Consider the following 25,833-nt stretch of genomic DNA (forward strand, 5'->3'; position numbering starts at 1 on the left):
AACTCCCAATAAACTAGGTATTGGAGGAACAGACCTCAAAATAATAAAAGTCATATATGACAAACCCACAGCCAATATCATACTGAATGGGCAAAAGCTGGGAGCATTCCCCTTGAAAATAGGCACAAGGCAAGGATGCCATCTCTCACCACTCCTATTCAACATAGTATTGGAAGTTCTGGCCAGGGCAACCAGGCAAGAGAAAGAAATAAATGGTATTCACATGGGAAGAAAGAAAATCAAACTATCTTTGTTTGTAGATTACATGATCCTATATCTAGAAAATCCCATTGTCTCAGCCCAAAAGTTTCTTAAGCTGATAAACAACTTCAGCAAAGTCTCAGGATACAAAATCAGTGTGTAAAAATCACTAGTCTTCCTATACACCAATAACATGCAAGCCAAGAGCCAAATCATGAATGAACTCCCATTCACAATTGACACACACACACACACACACACACACACACACACACACACACACCTTGCTAAGCATACAGCTAACAAGCTGTATGAAATGAAGGACCTCTTCAAGGAGAACTACAAAGCACTGCTCAAGGAAATCAGAGATGATAAAAACAAATGGAAAAACATTTCATGCTCATGGATAGGAAGAATCAATATAGTGAAAATGGCCATACTGCCTAAAGCAATTTATAGATTCAATGATATTCCCATTAAATGACCATTGACATTCTTCAAGGAATTAGAAAAAAAACTATTTAAAAATTTATCTGGAACCAAAAAAGAGCCTGAATAGCCAAGACAATCCTAAGCAAAAAGAACAAATATGGAGGCATCATACTACCTGACTTCAAACTATACGACAAAGCTACAGTAACCAAAACAGCATGGTACTGGTACAAAAACAGACACATAGACCAATGGAACAGAACAGAGATCTCAGAAATAAGACTTCACACTTACAATCATCTGGTCTTTGACAAACCTGACAAAAATAAGCAATGGGGAGAGGATTCCCTATTTAATAAATGGTGCTGAGAACACTCGCTAGCCATATGCAGAAAATTGAACATGTACCCCTTCCTTATACTATATACAAAAATCACCTCAATATGGATTAAAGACTGAAATTTAAAATCCATTTTCAAACATAGCATATTATGCTGCTAGTTAAGTATCTTAGGTGGAATCCCTAGAAATAGTCACTGAGACAAGGATTTAAATGCAAGCAGGAAAGTAACCCCCAAAGCATGGGAGGGAGGGAAGAAGAGAGACAAAGATGAGAAGAAGCCAATAAAGGGAGTATTATCAAGTAGCTATCAATGTGGGCAACTGGGTCTCCATCTATGGGAAACTATGGAAGACAGAGTTATGCAAGCCAGGAGGAAGGAAGCTGGGATATTTATCTTCCATCTTCCCATCTTTGTTTGACTGAGGACTACCTCTGGGAGCATTAATTCTTCAGTGCTGTGGCTTGTCCCTTGCACAAGCAGAGTTACAGTTTTGTAAAGAAGGCAGTCTTTGGTCTGTGGAGGTAAGTATTGAGGGGCTTTGGACAGGGCACCAAGAGAGCTTGCTGCCATATGATTTCATGAATGAGGTACCTCCTCCATCCTTGCCTTAAACCTCACCAAGAGTCTGATGTGCAATCCAGAGTTAGGAGTCACTGTGCTGGTGTGCTATGACAAGGTTTTTGGATAATGCTGGAGATGGTCATTATGAGATGAATAAAAAAAGTTAATGAAGTGCCCTGTTGGGAGACAGTTTTCCATGGGTCTGTCATGTTTCTGCACATCTTGCCAGCAGAAGCACAGGCTCCTTTTATACCTGACTACCTTTTCAAGGTTGTTTGCTTAGTTAATAGTTTGAGAAGATAAAGATACCTCCCTCTGGAGCAAAGTGCACCGTTGTTTACTGTCCAATATAATAAAGACAACGCCTTCCTCTGGGTCAAAATTTAGGCATTATTATGCCTATTATAAAAGATTCAGGATCCCTAAGCTAGGAATTCTCTCCTGTAATACAACCCAGTGTGTGCAGGCATAACCTGGCCTTCTTTACATTACCCTGTAGGAATTAGGATTCATGGGACTGGTGCAAATGTTGATTCTCTGGTTACTGCTTATTTTTGTGACTAATGAACTATCCTTTGTCTCTAACCCAGGAGTCTTGTGTCTTCTGCCAGCATCCATGAAACAGTGGCAGCTAGCTTGCTAGTTTGCAAGGACAGAATCTCAGCTCCTTCACAGTTCTTGACCCCTCTTCCCTAATCCCCCACCCCAAAGTCCTTGGTCATTGTGTAGTTGACGAAAAGAGACATGAAATTTCCTGCTCGGGAGCTCATAATCTATTTGGGGAAATAAGACAAATGAGTAGGAAATAAGAAATTATCCACAACATTGCCTGATGAATAACAGCACAGTCCTTGAGTAGAGGCTCTGAGAGTGGACTGGAGGGAGGGAAGGGTACTTTGGGCATGAAGAAGATCTGGAGCAAAGCAGGGAGGCTGGGAGTAAACACAGGGTGTCCAGGATAGTCCTGGGCTAGGTGAGGGTTGGTCCTAACTCTCTGTGTTAGGAGTGCCCAGTTGGGGAGTGTAGACTGGGCTCTGTGGGTCACGGGGAGTTCTAGAAGCCCCTATATCCTGTTGCCTTTTTTCCCCATGTTCCACCCTTTTTCTTCTCTAGTACTTACTGACCTGACCCCTTCATCTCCCCAACTCACTGTGCCCCAAGGCATCTTGGAAAAATCCCCAAAGAAAATATGGCGGTTTTGTTTGTGTGGCCTGGGAGCTGGGGTGGGAGCTGAGTCCAGAGTCCATAAGAGCCCCCACCCACTCTCCTGGGCAGCAACGAAAGACCACCAGGAATGTCCAACAGGGAATAGATTTATGGCCAAGCCAGAAGGAGCATCCCTGTGAAGACACCTACAGAGTCGTTTCGACAGGAGAATTTACAAGCGCCCTCCTTCGCTTGCTACTGAGTGGAAAAATACACTGGGCCCAGAGCAGTGAGCTCCTTGCCAAGGCCTGTGACTCATCCCCAAGTCGTAAATAACGGGTCCCTCATGACAAAGCAGAGAAGGGAGCCGGGCCCAGGGCCACGTATTTATTAGAAAAGAGAGTGGAACCATTAGTCGGGGGCTTGGTTTCCGGAAAACTCAAACCACACCACATTAGAGAAGGTCAGGAGGCCCTTCCACAGGAATTCAGACCTGACATTTTTTTCATATTCTCAACCTTTCATGTGGGGAGGAGACCCCGCTACATCCACCAGAGGCATCCCCCGGCCACCCAGTTCCTTGGGCCAGAAGGAGTCTTGCTGTTTCCCAGGTCCTGCAGGCCACTCTGCAGTCCCCTGTCCCTGATGCTTTTGATGGCAACCAGGGGAGGCAGAGCCGCCTGTCTCGGTGGCCCCACTGCTGTACACATCAGGAAACATTTAGTGCCTGGGAAGTGTGACCTCTGACGAGTTATGGCTCCTCCTGAGGCCTCCATTTCACAAACCTTCCAGGGCCGCTGTCAGAATGAGGTTGGGGCGTAGACTCAGGACTGTGCATGCCCGCGGGATGAGCTCACAGCCATGAGCGGCATGGTCTAGGGGCAAAAGGAAAGAGAAGAGAAGATTCGGCTCTGCTGGTCTCTCCCTCTGGGTCGTTCCCCTTGTGTCTGTGCTCTTCTCTGTCTCTGATTATACAGGACTTAGAATCTAAAGGATAATAGATGCAGATGGATGGAACAATAAATCATGTGTGAACTGTTGATAAAACCTTTGTGCTTGAAGAAAATACAACCGTGTGTGGTTCTGAGAAGGCTGAACTCATCATCTCCCCCTAAACCCACTCCTGTGTGGTCAACAGCACCTCCCTGGTTGTTCTGAACAGAAAAATGTGTGTCTAGGTTGATACCCCACATCATCCCTACTCCCTGCAGCAGTGACCTTTGAATCCTCTCCCCAACTTCTCTTCCTTGGTCCCTACCCCTGCCACCGCTGCCCTGGCTCAGGACACTGACATCCTTTACCCGATAGCATAGGTCTGAGCACATGGCACTCCCAACCCTTTGGTGGCCTCCCCCAATCTTCTCGCTAGGCCTGGTGGTGCTGTGCCTTCTCTCTTGTTCACTTCCCAAGGCCGGGGGCTGGCCCCTGCTTCTGCATGCTCCTTCCTCAGAGCCCCTGCCCATGCAGACACCTCCCTTAGCCTCCCGAAGCCTTGGTGGCCCCTAACTGCTCGTACTCATCTGTGTCCCTGTCCTGGCCATGCACTCCTTCAGGCAGGCACCATCTTACTCATCTAATCCTTCCTGGCTGCACAGAACCTGGCCTGCAAATGACGGCTGGGGAGAGCTCAAGGAGTGAATGATGAATGGCTGAAGAGATGAATGAAGTGATGAATCAATCCTGCCTGCATGACAGCTCTTGGCACAGACAGGAATATGTGCTGCATCTGCTTCCCTGCTCTGAACTGTGCCCTATTTTCATTGCCTTCTTCTGGCCCTAACTAATGACTGGCCTTACCCACGGATGACTAATGGAAGCTCTGTGGGTCAGCTGTTTGATCTTTGCTACCTCAGCTATCAGGGAAACTTCACTCTTCCACCCTGACCTATGCTGGGCATTTCAGACACTGCAGGAAGGTCAGGAACATTTATTAATGTGAGTTTCCAGGGTCCCGGTTCTGAGATATCGAGGCTGGAAATGCATCTCCCCAGGTGTGTTTCCGTGTGTACTGCAATCCCAGAGCATGAGCATTGAAGCAAAATGAAATTGCAGGCACTCAGACCTGAGAAGCCTCACAGGAGTGCTTTGGACCAACGTCTTCACTGTACTGATGAGGTCCTTGGAGGCAAGTGCTCGACCTGCAGTCCCCCGTGTTGGTGAGAGGCAGCCCTGGAACCCCAGATTCCTGGCTCCCAGTCCGTGCTCACTAGTGAGCCTTCCATGCTCGGCAGTTGCCTCAGCTGTCTCCCCTGCCACTGTCCCTCTTCCTGATGTCCAGGAGCCCTGGGCTGCTCAAGCTCCCTCTCATTCAGCCAGTGCCGCCTACAAACTCTCTCTCTCCAGGTATTGCCAGTTCTGTTCATTGTTTCTTTTTGCAGAGAGTTCTCTGACTCCCATCTAGCATGTGGGGCTTAGAGTCTATTGCAGTGACAAAGAGGCCTCAGCCTTAGTGATAACAGGTTTGGGTCTCAGAATCCCAGGGCTTGGAATCACCTTCTTGGGACTTATTCAAGACAGCAGGTCATCCAGGTGCCTCGCTGATCCTGTTTCAACTTCTCACAGGCTCAGAAAGGGCTGAGAAGGACCCGGAGTGGAATGACTACAGGCTCATCCATCCCAGCGGGGCTAAGGGTGTTCGCGGATCAGGGAGGGAGAGCACACCCAGCCACAGGCCATAAACAGAAGAGGAACAAGTTTGGATAAACATGAGGCAAACTCTGTGCTTGACTCTTGAGTCTCCACCACTTAAGTTTTCAGAATCAAGTGGATCCACTTTGGGAGGACTTCCTGGAGGAGACAAACTCTGGGAAAGTTCACTGGGAACCTGGGAAAAGGTGGACTGGGAGAAGAGGAGGGACAGAAGCTGGAAGAATGTCCCCCTAGTCCTGGGACCCCAATGAACGCTGTGGCTGAAGTGTCGCCATATTTAGCTCAGGGAGTGGAGAGCCTCATCCTCTGTAGGGTGGGAGGGACTGAGAGGCTTAGATTCAACCTAGAGGGGTTATTCAGGCCGATGTCTTGGGCTGGAGCCCTTGGCGTGGAATCTTCAGCCTTAGGTTCCAGAGGGACATTACCTCCCCACCATGACCCTCCTGAGTCAGCTGTCAGCCTAAGCTGTTGCCACTGCCCATTGCTTGAATGGGCTTGAATGTTTATTCCCCTCAAAACTCTTGTTGGAATTCAGTTGCCATTGTAACAGTATTAAGAGGTAGGGCCTAATGGGAGTTGTTTAGGTCATGAGGGCACCACTCTTACCGATGGATTCATGCCACTATATGAAGTGTATATGGGTTCACTTCTTCCTCCTTGTGCCATGTAAGGACACAGCAAGAAGGCCTCACCAAGATGCTGACACCTTGAGCTCAGACTGTGCAGCCTTCAGAACTGTGAGAAATACGTTTCTGTTCTTTATAAATATTCCAGTCTCAGGTATTCTGTTTCAGCAGCACAAATAAGCTAAAATACCCATCAAACACTTTCTCTGGAGAGAGAGACACAGTCTCCCAGTAAGCAGATACAACAACTTGTCCGTCTTTTCTCCTATCCTAGTAGTGGTCAATTGTGTTCGTAGAGGAATGAGCATTTGAGAAATACAGTTCTAGAGGTGGGATTTGAGGCAGCAGCCATGAGCTTGAGTATAGATAATGCTTGAGGAAGGAAGCAGGCTGGTCGCACTGCCTCTGCACACTGCACCTGCACAGTGAGGCCTCTCAGGGAATTCTCCAGTTTGGAAAAAAGTTGGTACTACTGGTTTTTCCAGCCGTGTTTTCTGCCTCAGCCCATCTTCGCCTTGAAAGGATCTACATATTCTCAGTTCTTGCCCAGGCTGTTTTCTCTGCCCTTTCTATGAACTTCCTACCCCCATTTCAGCCTTCATTCTCTGGGTAACTCCTACCTGGTCTTCCAGAGCCCACCCATGTCACAGGCACGTCAGAAGTGTTGAACCAAACACCAGGCACTGCTCAGGGGCTGTAGGAACTGAGAGAGCTGAGTTCAAGCTCTCTAAGTTCTCTTTGCAGAGAATCCGCTGCACCTAATTTGCCTGTGATCTCGGGCAAATCACTCCCATTCTGTGGCCTCAACTTCTTTATCTGTCGATGAGGCTGCTGAGCTGGCTGAGCTGTGAGCCTTCCAGCTCTGACACACACCCTGGGTGGCAGTGAGGCCAAGGTCCTGGCCCCACGCTCTCTCCCTGGCCTGCCTCACTCTCCCCAGCCGGGAGGAACATCCTGAACAGCGTTAAGAATAATAAACACGGGCTGATAAACATCAATAGGCCCTCCTGGTGCCAAAAGGAAAAGAGGGAAGACTATGCGTTGCTGGCGGGAGCGTCCCTGGACCACGGAGCTGCTGCCAGCTCCTTAATCATCTGGAGACAGCCAGCCGGCTCCCCGAGCCCCGCCCTGGGCCCAGGGCAGGCAAAGGCCAGGCCAGGCCCTGGGGAAGCCAGCCACTAGGTCCTCAGCCACAGCTAGCCACAGATGCCGCACCCCCTCCATGCCAGGGCCTGTCTTTGTATGGGGACGTTATCTTACTGCCTTGCTTGTAACTGTCAGTGGCTCACCGTTGCCCACAAGGCAGAGCAGAGCCCACAGAGGCTTCGAGGCACTGAGGGCTTCGACTCTGGCCTCAGCCTTGCTCTCCAGCCTCATGGCTCACCTGTTTCTAGATTACAGCTGTGGAGAGTCTGCCATTTCCTACCAGGCTCTATTCTTCTGATATTTTTCACAGACTGCTCCCTATGGGGGAAGGGCCTGGTGCCCCTGGCAACCCTATGTTGACACCCATTTCGGGCACCGGGGCCCTGTAGAGTTAGTATTTTTGGCTCAGGGTGCTAAATATTCTAATTCTTTGGTTCCTTGTCTGACTGTCTCAAGGATGAACTCTTGAGAGAGACCTGTTCCTGCAGAAGTAAGATATGTTGCTGCTCAGAGCTTGAACTCGAACCAGATGGTCTGGGTTCAAAACCTGTTTTGTCACTTTGCTATGTGGCCTTGGGCAAATTACTTAACCTCTCTGTGCCTCAGTTTCCAGTAAAATAAAGATAATATGAATAATATAGTAATACCTATCTTACACAGTGGCTGTCAGGCTTACAAGGGCTAATACATGTAGCGCGCTTAGAAGAGTGCCAGGGACCCAGCAATGCTCTCTGAATGGTAGCCATTATTATTTATCTGTGTGCACCATATGCTACCAGCGCCTGTGCAGAGCAGGCTTCAACTGCATTTGTGGAATGACTAAATGATGGTCAGACTGATAACTAGAAAAAGGACCATAGGCCTGGCTCCCCCATGGAGTCCTGGCTGCTGTGGTTATGTGATGAATATCTGTTGAGTGCTCAGCTGTGGTGGCCAACAGTGTGGCCACAGGACAGGCCCCCACTGACGGCAGGGCTGCATTTTCTCCAACAGGACAAGGGCATCATTTCACAGGCAGCCAGTGGGTATTAGTGAACTTGTGGACTTCTGGGTACCTAGGCCTTGCCAGGGGTGCTGATAAACTCACCGGTCAGTGGCTCTGGGTGCTGAGTCATGTAATGCTTGGAGTCAGCAGTGGCTGGGGGAGGGAGGGTGGCCAAGGCAGGAAATGGCCTGCTGTGGCCAGGGTGGGCTGCCCCATGACCTCTGGGGCTTCAGAGGCTCTTCCCAGAGCAAGCAACCTGGCTCATTCATGAAACCGCACGTCCAAGGCAATCGCCATTCCCAGGGACGCTCAGCCCTCTGCTTTCCAGCCTTCCCGCCTCCCTGGGGAAGCTGTGTCTCTCTGCTTTGGTCCAATTTTCCATGTGGGTCATGTGATAGGAGACATGGTTCGGGAACTTCATGCATTTCTAGAATTCTTAACTCTATTTTCAGATGTCCGCTCCCCTGTGCATACCCCCTACCCCCATCCCAAACATACCCTTTTATTATGAGTAATATCCTCCTTCCCAATGAAGAATAAGAATCATTAGTAGATTCATGAATCAGATTTTGAGAATTATCCCTTAATCTGAGAAGATGTTTCTGCTAGATTTTGGTTAACACTTGCCTGAGGGGTCTTGGTGGGAAATGTACACCACTTGGAAGGCAAATATACTGGAAAGAATTTGAATACTCTGCTATTGGTTGGGGGTCATCTGTTGTCTGGTTACTCATAGCAAGGGGTGCAAGGGGCTGCCCTGACCTGCCTATCAGGGAACTCAGGGTGACCCTGCTACAGGCTGTCTCAGGGAAAGTCATGTCCACGGCTCTGCGCATCTGTAGACTGCAGCAATCTGCAGCAGAGTCAGCTCTGGGCGTCCCATTCCTAGTAGTTTACAGGTGGTGATGAGTCTGGGGCAAATGGCACTGAAAAATTCTGTTACACAGTCAGTGCCTAGAGATGGTGGGGCATGGGGGGCAGGACCTTAGCCTATAGACCAGGAGAAGGAAAAGCAGCTGGGGAGACTGGGGTTCTAGGAGGAGGCAGGACAAGTGTCCTGAGCTAGGGAAGGTGGGGCAAGGAAGGAGGTGGGAATTTAGGTGTGCGCTCATCACTGCAACTGTGGACAAAGATCACACCTTTGTGGAAATCAGAAATAGATACCCCCTCTGGCTGGGTATAGCCCTGAGCTAGCACAAAGCTTGCTGGGTGCTATCTGGGCTACTGGGACCATTATGCAATGAATGCATGACCTGTACAGCCTCACACTGTGGCCCTGAGCTCTAGAGCAGAAGTACTCTTGCATGTGTGTGTGCTGGGGCTTCCAGATTAAAGCCTGTGTCTCCTCTATGTCCTTCTACTGTTCTGTCTTGGGGAATTCTCCCCTGTAGAGCCATGATGTGAGGACTGTGAGGCTTGCAGGGAGGGGTCAGCTGCTGTAGCTTTGGGCCTTATTAATGGGGTACTGGATGCAGCCAGGGTGCCCTCTTTCCCTCTGCTGAGGTGCCCTGGGGAAAGCTGATTAAGAGCCTGGCACAGTGTCAGCAGTGATTTACAGGCTGCCCAGAAGCTTCTGCCTTGAGAGCTAGGCTGCTGCATTATTCATGGTGGTAAACCATAAATCTGCTGCTGGAGCTGGCTGCTGGCTTGGCCATGGAGGATGAAGGCCGAGGGAAGGGTGGTGGGGGAAGAGCAGCGGCTGCCAGGACAGGAGAGGTGTTCAGGAGGCAGGATGGGTTCTGAACAGGAATCTAATGCTTGCTCTTTAGGTCTGGTGTGTGGCCCCATGAATCATCTTGTCCACTCCCTTGCATTTCAGTGGTGAGATTCTAGGTCCTCCCTTGGTTACTCAGGTCCAGCAACCTTCCTCTTATCTAACCTGGCTACCTTTAATCGTGGCTGAAGGCCATGGTTCCTGCCAGAATGCCAGAGGAATTTCTTAACAGGACTTAGAAATATCAGATCACATTTCTTTAGAACAAATTATCTGCCTAAAGTCCTGCCATCTGGCAATGAGGGCCCCTATGAGCTAGTCTTCACTTTTTGCAGCGGTTACTTTACCTCACTCACTAATACCTGTGTGTGAGAAAATGCACTGCAAGATATAGCCATGGGTGTGAGAAGAAACAGTGCAGGGGTTCTCAGACTTGAGTGTGCATCAGAATTGCCTGCAGGGCTTGTCAAAACACAGATTGCTGGGCCCCACCCCCAGTGTTTCTGATTCAGCAGGTCTCAGGTGGAGTCTGAGAATTGGCATTTCTAACAAGTTTCCAGGTGATACTGATGCTGCTGGTCCAGGGATCACACATTAAGAACCACTACCTTAGAGTAATTTAACCAAGCTTTGCTGTGCTAGCATCACCTAATGAGGGCGAGAACTATCAGTAAAATATACAAATCATTAAATTCATTCATTTGTTCAATAAGCATTTATTAGAACCTACTAAGTGGCCCTGCTGTGCTCTGAGCTGTGAACACAGATATGAAGAGCCAGGCACTGGCTTTCCCAGGCAGCTCACAATTCGGTTGGGAAGAGGACACATGGGAAGGCATTTGCTGAGAGGTGAGTCAAGCAATTCAACAAATTCAGCCCCTGTTTGGGGGTCTTTAAATGCCCTCATTGCTCACTGTTATGATCTAAAGTAAATAGAAAGGCATAGTCTTGTGCTTTCTCTCCCAAAGCTGTCTGGAGAAACACCCAGAGATTTGATGGGCTGTGGGTTAGATAAGTCTGAAGGTACTGCTGCTCTGAAAAGGAGATGACCCTGCAAGTTGGGAGGTTAAGAAGATTTCATACTGGAGGTGAGACCTGAAAGATGGATTTGGGAAGGAGTATGAACCAGTAAACATGACTATCCATACTGGATTAACAATATTTTAAAAACCGAATAAATGTGGCTGCCCACTTGCCTCCCATGTGTTATGCTGAAAAACCTTTCCCCTGATCTTATTGGTCCCAGATTTTTAGTTTTTTACAGTTCCTCATTTGCACTTTCTTTTGGGACTTGCAGACAACAAACATGTTTGTCTCAAAGACTTAATCGTAAGTTTAAACAGACAGTAAAGTGTGTCTGGGCAATATCTGAGCCTGGAGTGGGGTGGGGGTAGTTAATGTGGAAAGGGATTTGTGACAGAGTGGAAATGGGTTGCAAGGAGCTATAATCGGGCATGGGGTGTCTGGCTGGGAAAGGGAAGTGGCTGCAGGATAAGGAGCAGGTTATTTGGATGCTACAGCAAAGGGCTCTGTTAACTCCCCTCAAGACTGCACTTAACCATTCTTCTCCCATCTTACTTCCCAGAAAGAAATATTTTCACAGCTTTGTAAAGTACCTTTTAATGTAATTTTATGATTGGTTGACACAAATGGTATAGTCTGATTAAACCTATCAGATAGGTCAAACCCACCAGATAACTCACCACTTGTATATCATCATTCCCTCTGAAATCTATGCTCATTCTATGAACACTCTGCTGAGTCTACTGCTCCTAACTGGATCATCACTGCTGTATGGCTTTTGCACAGCCTCATCCTGCCTCTTCCTTTCACTAACATCCTGGCATTCCCTTTGACCCTCTCTTATGTTTATTCCATGTTTCTTTGATCCTATGTATGTTTTCCTCTTTCCTGTTTTACCCCTTGCTTTGGGGATGCACATCCTCCAATAGCTTCCTGAGAAATGGCACAACAGAGGGAAATGTCAGAAGACTCTGAATCCCTGAAAATATCTTTATTCTACCCACAGTCTAGATGAAATATAGGTAGAGAATTGTAGGCTGAGAATAGTTCACACTTAGAGTTTCCAGCTTCCATTGTTGCTGTTGAAAACTCCAGTTTCATTCTTGTTCTCAGTTCTTTGTTTGGGCTATCTTTTCTCTCAAAAAGCTTTTAGAATTTTTCTTTATCCCTGGTGTTCTAAAATGTCATGATGATGGATCCTCATGTGAGGTTTTTCTTCCTTTCCTTCTTTCTTTTAACAGTTTCTTTTGTACCGTTTTATTTCTTTACTCTGGAATGTCCAGATGTTGAAAATTGAGTCTTCTGAATTTATTCTTTAATTTTTGAATCTTCTATTATATTGTCTGCATCCTTGTCATTTTGCTCTACTTTATAACAAGAGTTACTTTCTTAACTTTATCCTTCAACTCTCCTATTAATTTTTTATTCATATGTTTAATTTTCAAAGGTTCTTCACTGTTGTCTGGTTGTTCTGTTTTTATAGATATGCTTTATATTTCATTGATGCAATTTTCTCTTTTATCTCCTTAAAAATGTTAATTATATACATTTTTGAGGCATTCCATTTATTTTATTTGGAGGCTATAGCATCCAAATAAAAGAGAGCTCAGAAGAAACAAAGACAGCAGGAAAAGAAATTATGTTTTTCACATGGAGGATTTCCCCCAGAAATCTGGAAATATCTGATTATCCATTTATATTTAGAAGTGAGGATGAAAAAGTGAATCAAAAGCTGGGAAAGAAGGTACGGCTTGTGAACAGGTAGTCGGATAGCTCAGAGTCTTGTTATGAACCTCCAACAGATCTATTCTTTAAGGTAATTTAATTTCCCTACCAAAAATTTTTTAAAAATTTAAATCATCCTCACTTATACCATACGGATGCTGCTAGTGTTCTGTAACTTTGTTGATTTGGTACATTAAAGATGGCCACTGAGCTTTTGGAATTCTCCTTTTAAATGGTGGAGTTATTTTCTCTCTTCCTCAAACTGAGTTGGCTTTGTGACTGCTTTACTAGTAGAATATGGTAGAAGTGATATGATAATTGTTCTGAGACTAAGTCTTAAGAAGACATGGTAGCATCTACTTTTGGAATCTAATCCTCTAAGCCTTAATTTAATTTAATGGAATTAATTTAATGGAAGCTCCTACTTTTGAAATCCTTTTAACACCATGTGAGAGGTCTAGCTATCTTCCTAAAGAGGCCAAGTAAAGAGGTCAAGCATAAAGGAGGTGGCCCTGAGATTATGTGGAGAAAGAGGCCTAGCCATCCCAGCCATCAGATATTTGAGTTGGTTGTCTTAGATGTTCTAGCCCAGTTGATCCCTCAGATGATGATAGCACCCAGCCAACATTGCCTCATGTAGAAGAATTATAGTCATGCACACATTAATGACATTTTGGTCAATTATAGACTGCATATATGACAGTGGTCCCACAAGATTATAATAGAGATGAAAAATTCCTGGCACCTAGTGACATTGTAGCCATCATAACGTTGTAGCACAATGCATTACTCATATGTCTGTGGTGACGCCGGTGTAAATTAACATATTATGCTGCCAGTCATATAAAAGCCTAGCACTTACAATTATGTACAGTACATGATAACTTGATAATGATAGTAAAAAGCTTTGTTACTGGTTTATGTATTTAGTATACCATGCTTTATATTGTTATTTTAGGGTTTACTACTGCTTACTTAAAAAAAAGTTAACAGTACAACAGCCTCAAGCAGGTTCTTCAGGAGGTATTTCATAAGAAGGCATTGTTATCATAGGAGATGACAGCTCCGTGCCTTTTAGTGACCCTGAAGACCTTCTAGTGGGACAAAATGTGGAGGTGGAAGACAGTGATGTTGATAATCCTGACCCTGTGTAGGTCTAGGCCAAGGCCAATGTGTGTGTGTGTGTTTGTGTCTGCGTCTTAACAAAAAAGTTTAAAAAGAAAAAAAGAAAATTAAATAGAAAAAGCTTATAAGGCTATGAAGAAAAAATATTTTTGTACAGCTGTCCAATGTGTTTTAAGCTAAGTGTTATTATAAAAGACTCAAAAAGTTAAAACAATTTAAAAAGTTTATAAAGTAAAAAAGTTACAGTAAGCTAATTTATTATTAAAGGGAAAAAATACTTTAAATAAATTTAGTGTAGCCTAAATGCACAGTGTTTATAAAGTCTACAGAAGCGTAATGTCCGGGGCCTTCATATTCTCTCAACACTCACTCATTCACTCACCTACCCAGAACAACTTCCAGTCTTGCAAGCTCCACTCATAGTAAGTACCCTATACAGATGACTGCTTTTTATCTTTTATACTGTACCTTTTCTATGCTTAGATATGTCTAGATACACAAATACTTAACCATTGTGTTCTAATTGCCAAGTGTTCAGTACATTGATATGCTGTACAGGGTTGTAGCTAGGACCAGTAGGCCATACCGTACAGCCAAGGTGTGTAGCAGGGTCTACCATCTAGGTTTATATAAGGTACACCCTATGATTCTCACAACAATGTTGCCTGACACATTTTTCAGAACTATCCCCATTGTTAAGTGGCATATGATTATATTTAGCTGGGTGCAGCCAATCTACAGAATTGTAAGCAATAAAACACTTGTTGTCTTAAGCTGTTGGATTTTGGGATGGTTGTTATGTATCAACAGACAACCAAAACAAGGGGGGATGAGAGCCTGGGGCTGCGTCACATGATATAATCTGCAGATTTTCACTCAATACCCTGATTTTAGAATGGCTTCTTACTTCTGCTCTCTCTATACTTAGATTCAGGAGGGTCTGTGGTTTGAAAATTTGTTGGCCCAAATTTAAGTACTGATTGACTTCAACATCCCATTTGTAGCGTTCAGGATCCCTACCTTGATATAGTTCAAACCTAAAGTTTGGCACTGTGATGATCCATAATTTCCTGGTTCAGTGTCTTGTCTCCAGCTAAGGAATCTTTTCCATCAAGCCTCTCCTTTACTTCAGACATTTTCCGTCCCAATTTTTTCTCCACAGGACATTTGCATCTTTTGAGAAGTGGAATTAAAATTCTTTCTGCACAATGTCTTCTTAGGATTATTGCTACTCATGCAATTTCTCCAGCAGCTCTGATACGGACCTCTATCAGATAGTCTTTCTTGACTGCTAATGATTTTAATGAAGGCAGGGTTCCTAGTGTCAATTACAATTAATTAATTAAAATGAATCAATTTGAACTTTCAACTGGCTGTCTCTGATGTGGCCTTCAGGACCTTCTCTCTAAAAATCTATGACAACGTGGGAAGACATGACAATGTTTAACATCATTGAAAAGCGAGGCTGATGTACAATGTATGGTCAGATTATAGAAGGAATTTACTAAATGTTATACAGATAAAGCTGTATCACAAAACCAGAAATAAGTGACATTCTGATGCTCCTCTTGAAAGAAAGCAGAATACCTCTTTACTCCTGCTCTAGTTGCCCTAAGCCTCTCTGAGACCAAACTAATTTAAAAACTAGGAAGCTTTGTGCACATGTACCCTAGAACTTAAAGTATAATAATAATTAAAAAAAAAAAAAAAAAACTAGGAAGCTGACCCACTACTGCGTGGGTGCCACTTATTCTGCCTTTCCACTAATGTTTCTATATTCATTTGGAGACTGCAACTGCTGGAAAAACAACAGGGTAATATGGGGTGATCCCAAAGGGGTGTTTTGCATTTTAGGAAGTGTACGACCCTCATATGCAGCTCCATGCCTGTGGATAAGGACACACAGACCTGGTAGCAAGGCATGTGGGGAATCGTAGGCACAATGTTTCAGGAAGTTTCAGGAGCGGGATAAGAATCCTCCATATGCTTACCTAGCTGGGATAGAAAGGAAAAAAAAAAGACTCCACCACAGTACAGTAGCACTGTATTAAAAGAAAACCCAGAAACCAGCCCCTGGTAGTTGGGCCGAGACCTCTGTGGATACAGAGCCTGCAAAAGCCCTGTTGCTATAGATATAAGAAGGGGACTCTACTGATTACAAATGGGCAGTGGTGGAACCAAGGGAAATCTTTATGTTTTGTCCATCGCTAAAACAGAGTCTTGGTGTATTTCCTTTATTTTGAAAATGAATACAAAAGGAAAACATTCAACTTGGTCTATTAAAAAAAGGCAAAGGGCAAAGCATGAGAAGGAAACCTCATCCTGATGACTCAGAAGTGCAGAGAGTAACTATAAGACAATTTTAGAAAATTGTCTGGAACCCTCGCTAACTTGCAAAAAAAACAAAAACAAAAACAAACAAGTGATCTCTATGACGAATAACTAAAGAAAATCGTAAGAAGGGAGAAGACCAAGATGTAGTAAGATGAGATAAAAAGATGACAAAGAGAGATGGAAAGGGAACTGGGAAAGATGTAAAAGTGTGTCAAGTTACCTATTGTGATGTAATGAGTGGCCCTAAAATGTAGTGGCTTAAAACACACCATTTTGTTTGCTCACAATTCTGTGGGGAAGAATTAGGACAGGGTTATTTGCAATTCTGCTCTCCATGGCCTTCTCCAAGGGGTGGTAGCAGTTGAGAACTGGGCTGTGGCTGGAATGTCTCAGATGGCTTCACGTGCACATCTGGCACCTGGTAGCTAGAGAACTGTGGGACCCCCTCTCTGTCGTGTGACTTGAGTTTCTTTGTATGGCAGCTGGATCTCCCAAGTGAGAAAGTAGAAAGTGCCAGATCCAGGATCGGAAGTCTTCTGAAACATTAGTTCCACTAATTCTATTGGTTAGATTAAGTCACAAGATCAGCCGAGATGAAAGGGAAGGGAAATCATCTCCTGTCTTGGGAGGAGGTACATGTGCATACAGCTTCAGGAGGAATTGTTGGCAGCCATCTTTGTGGTCAACCCACCTGGGAACTGTAGGTTCAAAGAAGGTTGAGAAAGAAACTAAAAGACTTACTATCCACACCAAAGGGTGTGAGGAGCAGAATTAACACTGTGGAAAACGGGAATAATGATGTGGAAGACAAACATGAGTAGTTCTCCCAGAAAGTATGAATGGATAGAGAGATAAAACAACAAATGAGAGGATGGAGGACAGGGAACCAAGGTCATAGGGAACCAACACTCCCTTTCTGTGTTTTTGGAATCCTCCATGTTAGGTGCTGTGGTGACAGAAACTGCCTTATACCTAGAATCTGAAAAGGGCAGAATCACATTTTCTCAGGCTGCTTGCTAGGGTACCAGCACGTGAACTATGCCAGTCAATCAGGCACACCTATCCAGGACTCTGAAAAGGAAGTTTGTAGCACAGAGATGAAAGAACAAGGAAGAATTCATTTTGAGGTTGACAGCATGAAGTCCAGGGCAGCAAAAGCCACAGAGCAAGCTGCAGTAATGCTGCAAGCCATGCCCCTAGCATTCAGTGGTATCATACCTAGAGTCTTCACTAAATGTGTTCTGTGTGTAACGTGGCTGTCACTCTGGCTGCTGCTGAGCCTCGTACTGTACTGCTCATTTTCTAAGCCTGGGTCTTGATCTTACTGATATTTTTGTAAGATTCCCAATATCCTTTTAATAAATTATTTCATGACAAAGACAGCCAGAGTTAATTTGTGTTGCTTGGAAGTAAGATCCCTGACTAGTGCAAGCACCTGAATAAAGAATGCAGTTGGTCTTTTGTTTCTGCAGGTTCAACCAACTGTGGATCAAAAATAATTAAAAAAAAAAAAAAAAACCCAATACAATAATAAAAACAACACAAGATAACAACTAATTTACATAGCATTTACATTGTATTATGTATTATAAGTAATTAGAGATTATTTAAAGTATACTGGAGGATATGCATAGGCTATACGCAAGTACTACACCGTTGTATATAAGAGACTTGAGCGTCTGCCAATTTCAGTATCTGGGGGGAGTGTTCTGGAACCAATCCCTGCAGATACTGAGGATAACAGTAGCAGGTATTGCTGTTGGGGGAAAACCAGGATAATTGGAACAAAGACAGTGACCAGTCAAAACAATTCCTTTTTAGTTTCTTAGAAGCCAAAAAGGAATCCAAGCATATGTTCAGAAATGTTTTACTATATTATAGATGATTTAATAAAAGGAGATCTCATCTAGACAAATTATAAAAGTAATTCTATTAAATAGGATATTAACTCATAAGATAAAATTATATAATCATAAAATTCTAAAAGGATATAACAATATTTACTAGGATAAAATATTCTATAGGAATTAAGAAGTGAAAAAATAGATTATCTACAAGTTAAGATGACCTCAGACTCCTGATCTGCAACACTAATTGCCAATAGAAAGTATAGCAATATTTCCAGTTTTTAGCTTTGCAGGTAGGAGTCTGTGATCCACATTTTTTCTTTTAAAAAATTACTGGAAGATGTTCAGCATGGAACTGAGTTAATGATTGTCACACAAGTCTTCTTTCTGAAGATTGTTTTAGCTATTCTAGGGCCCGTGCCTTCCATACAAACTTTAGAGTAAGCTTGTCTATGTCTACAAAAAAATCTTGCTGGATTTTGATAGGAACTGCATTAAATCTAGAAACCAATTTGGATAAAACTGCTATCTTTACTATGTTGAGTCATAACATGAGCATGAACATGCTATGTTTTTCCATTTATTTAGGTTTTCTTTGATTTCTTTGAGCAATATTTTATAATTTTTAGTATATAAATCCTTAATTACAGATTCATAATTTTTATCATACATACTTTAGTAAATGTTTGCCTATTTCTTTGAGTGATTGTGAATGACACTATGATTTACATTTTCGTTTCTATATGTTCATTGTTATTTTATAGAAATGTAATTTTTTGTTGTTGATACTATATCCTGTAACCTTCCTAAACTCACATATTATTATAGTTTCTTTGTACATTCCATGCAGTTTTCATATAGACAGTCATGTTATCTGCAAGTAGATACCGTTTTATTTCTTAATTATAAGCGCTTTATTCCTTTTCCTTGCCTTATTGCCAGAGCTAGGACTTGCAGTACGATGCTGAACACAAGTGGTGAGAGCACATTCTTGCCTTGTTGCTGATCCAAGGGAAGAAGCACTCACTCATTTACCATTAAGTGTTATGGTAATACTGTGATTAGCTATAGGTTTTTCAATAGATGCTTTTTATCAAGTTGAGGTAATTTATTTCTATTCCTAATTTGCTGAGAGTTTTATCCTGAGTGCGTGTTTGATTTTGTCAAATGCTTTATCATGGACCTAAATGTAAAACATACAAGCATAAAACTTTTAGGAAAAAAATAGAAGACAATCTTGGGATCTGGGGCTAGGAAAAGAGTTCTTAAATTTGACACCGAATCACATCCATACAGCAAATAAAATGATAAATCTTATCTTTTCAAAATTAAAAACTTTTTCTCTGTAAGAACCCATCAGAAGAGAAGAAATCGACAAGCTACAGACTGGGAGAAAATATTTGCAAACTACATATTTGACAAAGACTATTATCTAGAGTATGCAAAGAACTCTCAAAACTCAGCAGTAAAAGAAAAAAAAATCCAATTAGAAAATGAGGAAAAGGCATAAACAGACATTTCACATGAAGAGAATACATAGATGGCAGATAAGCACATGAAATAGTATTCAACATCATTAGTTGCTTTATTTTTTATTTATTTATTTTGAGACGGAGTCTTGCTCTGTCACCCAGGCTGGAGTGCAGTGGCATGATCTCGGCTCACTGCAAGCTCCACCTCCCGGGTTCAGGTCATTCTCCTGCCTCAGCCTCCCGAGTAGCTGGGACTACAGGCACCCGCCACCATGCCTGGCTAATTTTTTTGTATTTTTAGTAGAGACGGGGTTTCACCGTGTTAGCCAGGATGGTCTCGATCTCCTGACCTCGTGATCCGCCCTCCTTGGCCTCCCAAAGTGCTGAGATTACAAGCGTGAGCCACCACACCTGGCCAACATTATTAGTTGCTTCATTGATAGTAGCCCCAAATTGGAAATAATCCCCATGTCCTCAACTGGTGAGTGGTTAAACAAACCGTGGTACCTCCGTATGTGGAATACCACTCAGCAGTAAAAATGAACCAACTACTGATACAACAACTTAGATGAATTGCCAGGGAAGTATGATGAGTGAAAAATGCCAATCCTAAAAGGTTACTACTGTATGATTTCTTGTATATAATTTTCTTGAAATGACAAAATTTAGAAATGGAGAACAGATAAGTGGCTGGCAGGGGTCAGGGACAGGGTAAAGGGGGTTAAGGAGTGGGAGGTAGATATGGCTGTAGAAGAGCCACTTGAAGGGCCCTTGTGATGATGGACTTGTATCTTTACTGTGGTGGTGAATATAGCAGTCTATTTATGTGCTAAAATTCTATAGAGTTAAAATACACACACACACATAAACGAATACAAGAACTGGGAAAATCTTAATGAGTGAGTTAGATCAGTATTAATAACAAGGTTATGACTATAGTTTTTCAAGATACAAGTTTGTGTGAAACTGGGTAAAGGGTACATGGGGTCTCTTTGTACATATTCTTACAACTGCATGTACATTTGCAGATATTTCAAAATAAAATGGGCAATTAAAAATGAAACATTCGAACATTTACAAATAATAAAATCAAAAGCTAGACAAAGATGCCCACCATAACCACTATTAGTTGACTTTGTTGTAGAGGTTTTAGCTAATGCAATTATTTAAGAAACAAGTAACTAAGAAACAGGAAATGAAATGATTATGATTTGTATATAATAATTTTTTTTACCTTGAACATTCTAGGGAAGTTGCAGAAGAGAGTTTATAAGGGAATCAGTTATGAATTCAGTCAACGAAGTCCAGAGTTTTCTTATAAAATAGCAATAGCTAGTTAGGGGAAAAGATTTCCTTGGCATGAACTATTGAAAACTGTGCAAGACCCATAGGAAAAAAACTTATAGTTTTGCTGAAAGACGTAAAAGAGGACTTGAATGAATGGAGGAACATACTCCTCATTGGGAAGATTCAATATGTAAAAGTGTCATCTCACTGCAAATTAATTGATACCTTTAATAAAACTCAGATAAATTTCCCCATAGGATTTTTTCAGAATTTAAAGAAAATACAAAGTTTATTAGGAAAAATAAATCAGCCAAAAAAAAAATGCTTCATTACTAAATAAAAAATTAAGGATTCGGCTCAAGAAACTTTAAGAACAAAAGGTATAAAAGGAAATAAGGATGGGAAAAGTAATAGAATTGCTAAATATATTCAATAACTCTTCCTCTGAAAAAAGCAATAAAACAAATTATTTCTTATAATGTTCACCATAACAAATCACAGAAGAAATAAAGTGTAAGAAAAAATACATCTGTAATTTTATTCTTATGGTAGGAATGAGATATGTGTACAATTCTTTTCCTATTAATTTGTTCAGTTGAGCCCTCTTCTATACCAGGTGGTTTTAATTTATCTAGCTTTGTAATATGTTTAATTAGCATGGTAGTTAAACTTTAAGCTTGAAAGTAATGAGTCCTGGGTTCAAATATAGACTCCTGATATTTAGTACTTCTGTAATATTGGAAAACATTTTTAGCATTGCTAAGATACAGGCTATCGTACTTTTTTGAGTTTTGGGGAGGAGTAAATAGAATCCACAACGCTTGTGAAAAACCTCAGTGCTACATACAGTGTAAGAACTAAATTAAGTTCTTAGTATCTGGTAGGCAACATCTTTGAAAATTCCTCATTTTCATTAATTTTTCCAACTCAACTTTAGAATGGTTTTGTTGAATTTTAAAAATGGTCACATTGGAATTGCATTCAATTTATAGATTTATTTAAGGCAGATGATTATTTTTATAAATATATCTTTTAATCCAAGAACAATGCATATCTCTTCCCTTACTCAAGTCACCTTTTCATTGCCCTAAGTAGTGTGTTCTACATTTCTTCCATAGGTAAGACATTACTGGATTCAATTCTCCAGGTACCGAATGGTCTTTGTCGATACTGTAGATGGGATTTTTTCCCCATTATTTTTTCAAGCTGGTTATTGTTGATTGATGGGAAAGTTGTTGATTAGAATATTTATTCTGTAATAGATAGATATGAAAAACAGTTTTGCGTTTTCCTTTCCAACACTTATTCTCATCTTTTTATTTTTTATTTTTTGGCTTATTGACATCTGTGTCTGCTTAATCTTGACTTGGATTATGTTACTTGCAACCAAAAAAGTCCTGACTTTAATTCAGACTCTCTGGAAAAGAGTCTGAATTAAAAAACAAATCCTCTTGATATTAACTGTTATATCCATATATCTCCTTCTACTTATAACTTTAAGTGAAGGTATTTCCTAAGATTGACCTAACCCTGTATTCCTGGAGTTAAATCTATTTGGTCATGCACTTATCTTGAAATATATTGCTGAATTCAGTTTATTATTGTTTATGTGTAGTTTTTTGTTCCTTTAGTTGGTTTTGATACCATAATTTTGCTGGTTTTGTAAAATGATTTGAGATACTAATTCTTTCTCTGGGTCTTAGAACAGTTTAATAGCACAGGATTGATTTACTGCTTGAGAGTCTGAAATATCTTTTGATGAGTAGGTCTCTAATTATTTTTCAATTTATTTCAAGCTTATTTCTCTATTGTCTTTCTATCTTTTTTGAAATCAATTTTGATATTCTATATTGCCTGCCTGTCAGCTTCCTTGCCTCTTTCTCTCTCCCTTCTTGAATTATTCTTCCAGAAGCCATTAGGTGGGACTGAACAAGATAGGGCTCCATACAGGCTAGGTGGTGACCACGGCTCTAAGTTGGGGTGTCAGGATCTGAGCAGGGTGAAGAAGAAGACTGCATGGGGTGAGGGGTGACAGTGAGAGAAAAATGCTTATAAGTGGGGTCAGGGGAAGAGACTGACTCAATAAGTAAATATATTAATAATAATGATGGCCAAGTTTCCCATTATCAGAGAAGGGAGTTACAACTATGGAAGGGGAAGAAAGCTAGAATTAATCCTGTGGTGTTGAATTGGAATTGGGATTATGGGTGGAACTCACTGTTTTCAATACATCGATATAGAAATAAATATATGTATTTGTGTGTATTTCGTTTTGTACTTCTGTATAATAAATTACCCCAAATCTTACTGGCTTAAAACAATAGGACATTATTATCTCATAATTTCTGTATAGCAAGAATCTAGGCATAGCATAGCCAGGGGCTTCAAGGTCTCTCATAAGGCTGTCATCAAGGGTTGTAGTCTCATCTGAAGGCTCTGTTAGCAGAAGATCTGCTTCCACACTCATTCATGTGGTTGGCAGGATTCACTTCCTCACTGGCTGTTGGTTGTGAGCCTCTCCAGAAGACAGCTCACAAATGGCAGGGGGCTTCCCTTGAGCAAGAGAGAATGCCCAAGTTGGAAGTCAATCTTTTTGTAACCTAAACTTGAAAGTGACATCCCATCACTTTTATCATATTCTATTTGTTAGAGTTGAATCAGCAGGCCAAGTCTACACTCAAGGGGAGGGGATTATATAAGAACTTGAATACCAGGAGGTGGAAATCACTGGTAGCTCCTATAATAGATAGGAGATACGTACGTAGGTAGGTAGGTAGATAGATAGATAGATAGATAGATAGATAGATAGATAGATAGATAGATAGATAGACAGACCGATGATAGATGGATAGACAGATACTAGAGATAGATGATAGAGACAGATAAATGATATAGGTAGATAGATAGATGATATAGACAGATAGACATACACAGATTTCTCAACTCTGTGTACTGAAACATCCTAATAGCACTGAGCACACATAGTGCCCAAATCTTTGTTTTTAAGTACCTTTATCCACTAAAAGGAACCAGGGCTTTTGAAGGAATGGACGCAGACTGGGGCATGAGCTCAACACAGAAAGAAAAGAAGTGCTCAGAGAATGATGAGTCCAGGTCAAACGGACATAGAAACCAGTTTGAAGTCACTCCCACAGCCAAATCAGGGGTAATTTGACATGATACTTAAGAATAGTAACTGATTTTTTTTTAACCATTGAATAAAATAGGAATCCCTGAGTCCATGCGGATATAGATAAATAAATGAATATATAAATGGGAAAAAGAGAGAAATCTGCCCTTGAGAGTAGAATGCCAACTATACAGAAGGGGTGATAGATTTAGAAAAATCACCATTTGACAACCCTCACAGTAATATGACTCAGCCAAGAAACATCAATGGATGCTAAAACTGTGGATGAGGAATGAGATAGTTACATAAATCTCAAAGCACCTCCTACAAAGTACTTATTGATTACAAAGGGAAAAAGAGTCACTCGACAGTGGAAGGCAGTCCTTTAATTAAGTGATCGAGGTCAAATTGAAATTATGTGACCCCCGATGGGATGCACTGAGAAGCATGTGATACAGAAGTTGTATCTGATCATTAGGAGGCATCAGACAAGTCAAATCTTCAAAAGTATAAGGTTAAGACAGTCAAGAAAAGACTGAAGAATCATTCCAGATCGAGACTAAAGAGAAACAATAACAAAATGCAGCACATAATACTGGATTAGATCTGCTTGCTATTGATATTATTGAGACAATTGGCAAAACTTGAATGAAGTCAGTGGATTAGATGGTAGTAATGCATTCATATTATTTTCTCTATTCTGATGGTCATGTTGTGATTCTGTGGAAAGATGTCCTTGTTTTCAGAAAATACACACTCAAATATTGGGGCGTATGGAGACATCCTATTGGCAAATTGCTCTGAAATGGTTAAGGAGGAAAAGTTATTTGTACTGTTCTTATAAACTTTCAGTTTGAAATTATTTCTACATAAAAAGAGATAAAGAAAGGATACAAAACTCAACGATCCTGACTATGTCAACAAAAACTTGCAATAAAGAAGGAATAAGCGAAAGTTATCCTATTCATCAAATTGTATGTAGTATTTTCTCCTGATTTGTAATTCTCCTCTATAGGGATGCATGCCTCTCTCCTTCACTGTGCTGTGTGTCTGTGACTGCCATCTCTTTCCTCTTTGATTTGCCCTGCTAGAGGCAGTTTTATAATGACTAACAGCATGGGTTCTGGTGGTGGACAGATCTGAGATACAACATTTAACTTCCAAAGCCTCAGTTTTCCCATCTGTGCAACAGGATTAACTATACTTCCTACCTTATGAGGCAACTGTGAGAACTGAATGGGCCAGCGTTAAAGTGCTTATCATGTGTGATGGTTAATTTTATGAATCAACTTGACTGGGCCATGGGATGCCCAGATATTGTTTAAATAGTATTTCTGGGCGTGCCTAATGTGGGTGTTTCCAGAAGAGACTAGCATTTGAATTGGTGGACAGAGCAAAGCAAATGACCCTCTCCAGTGTGAGTGGGCAGTGTTTGATGTATTGAGGGCCTGAATAGAATAAAAGGTGGAAGAAGGATCAACTCACTCTCTGCCCTAAAAGTTGAGCTGGGACATTGATCTTCTCCTGCCCTTAATGCCCCTGGTTCTCAGTCCATCAGACAGACTGGAATCTACAGCATTGGCTCTCTAGCTTTCAGACCTTCAAACTATACCACCAGCTTTCTTTGCCTCCAGCATGCAGACAGCAAATTCTGTGACTTCTCAGCCTCCATAATTATGTGAGCCAATTCTCTTGTTTTTTTCAATATGGGGTCTCACTCTGTCACCCAGACTGCGGTGGCCCAATCTCAGCTCACTGCAGCTTCGGACTCCTGGACTCAAACAATCCTCCCATCTCAGTCTCCTCAGTAGCTGGGACTACAGGTGCCTGCCGCTACATTCAGCTAATTAATTTTTTTTTTTTTTTGGTCAAAACAAAGTCTCATTATATTGCCCAGGCTGGTCTTAAACTCCTGGGCTCAAGGGATCCCCCTGCCTCAGCCTCCCCCAGTGCTAGGGTTACAGGCATTAGCCACCACATCCAGGGTGAACCAATTCTTTAAAATAAATCTCTCTCTCTCTCTCTCTTTCTCTCTCTCTCTCTAGCTCTCTGTCTCTTTCCCTCTCCCTCTCTTTCCCTCTGTCTC

This window comes from Papio anubis, chromosome 14, assembly GCF_008728515.1.
Source record: "Papio anubis isolate 15944 chromosome 14, Panubis1.0, whole genome shotgun sequence".
Classification (NCBI taxonomy): domain Eukaryota; kingdom Metazoa; phylum Chordata; class Mammalia; order Primates; family Cercopithecidae; genus Papio; species Papio anubis.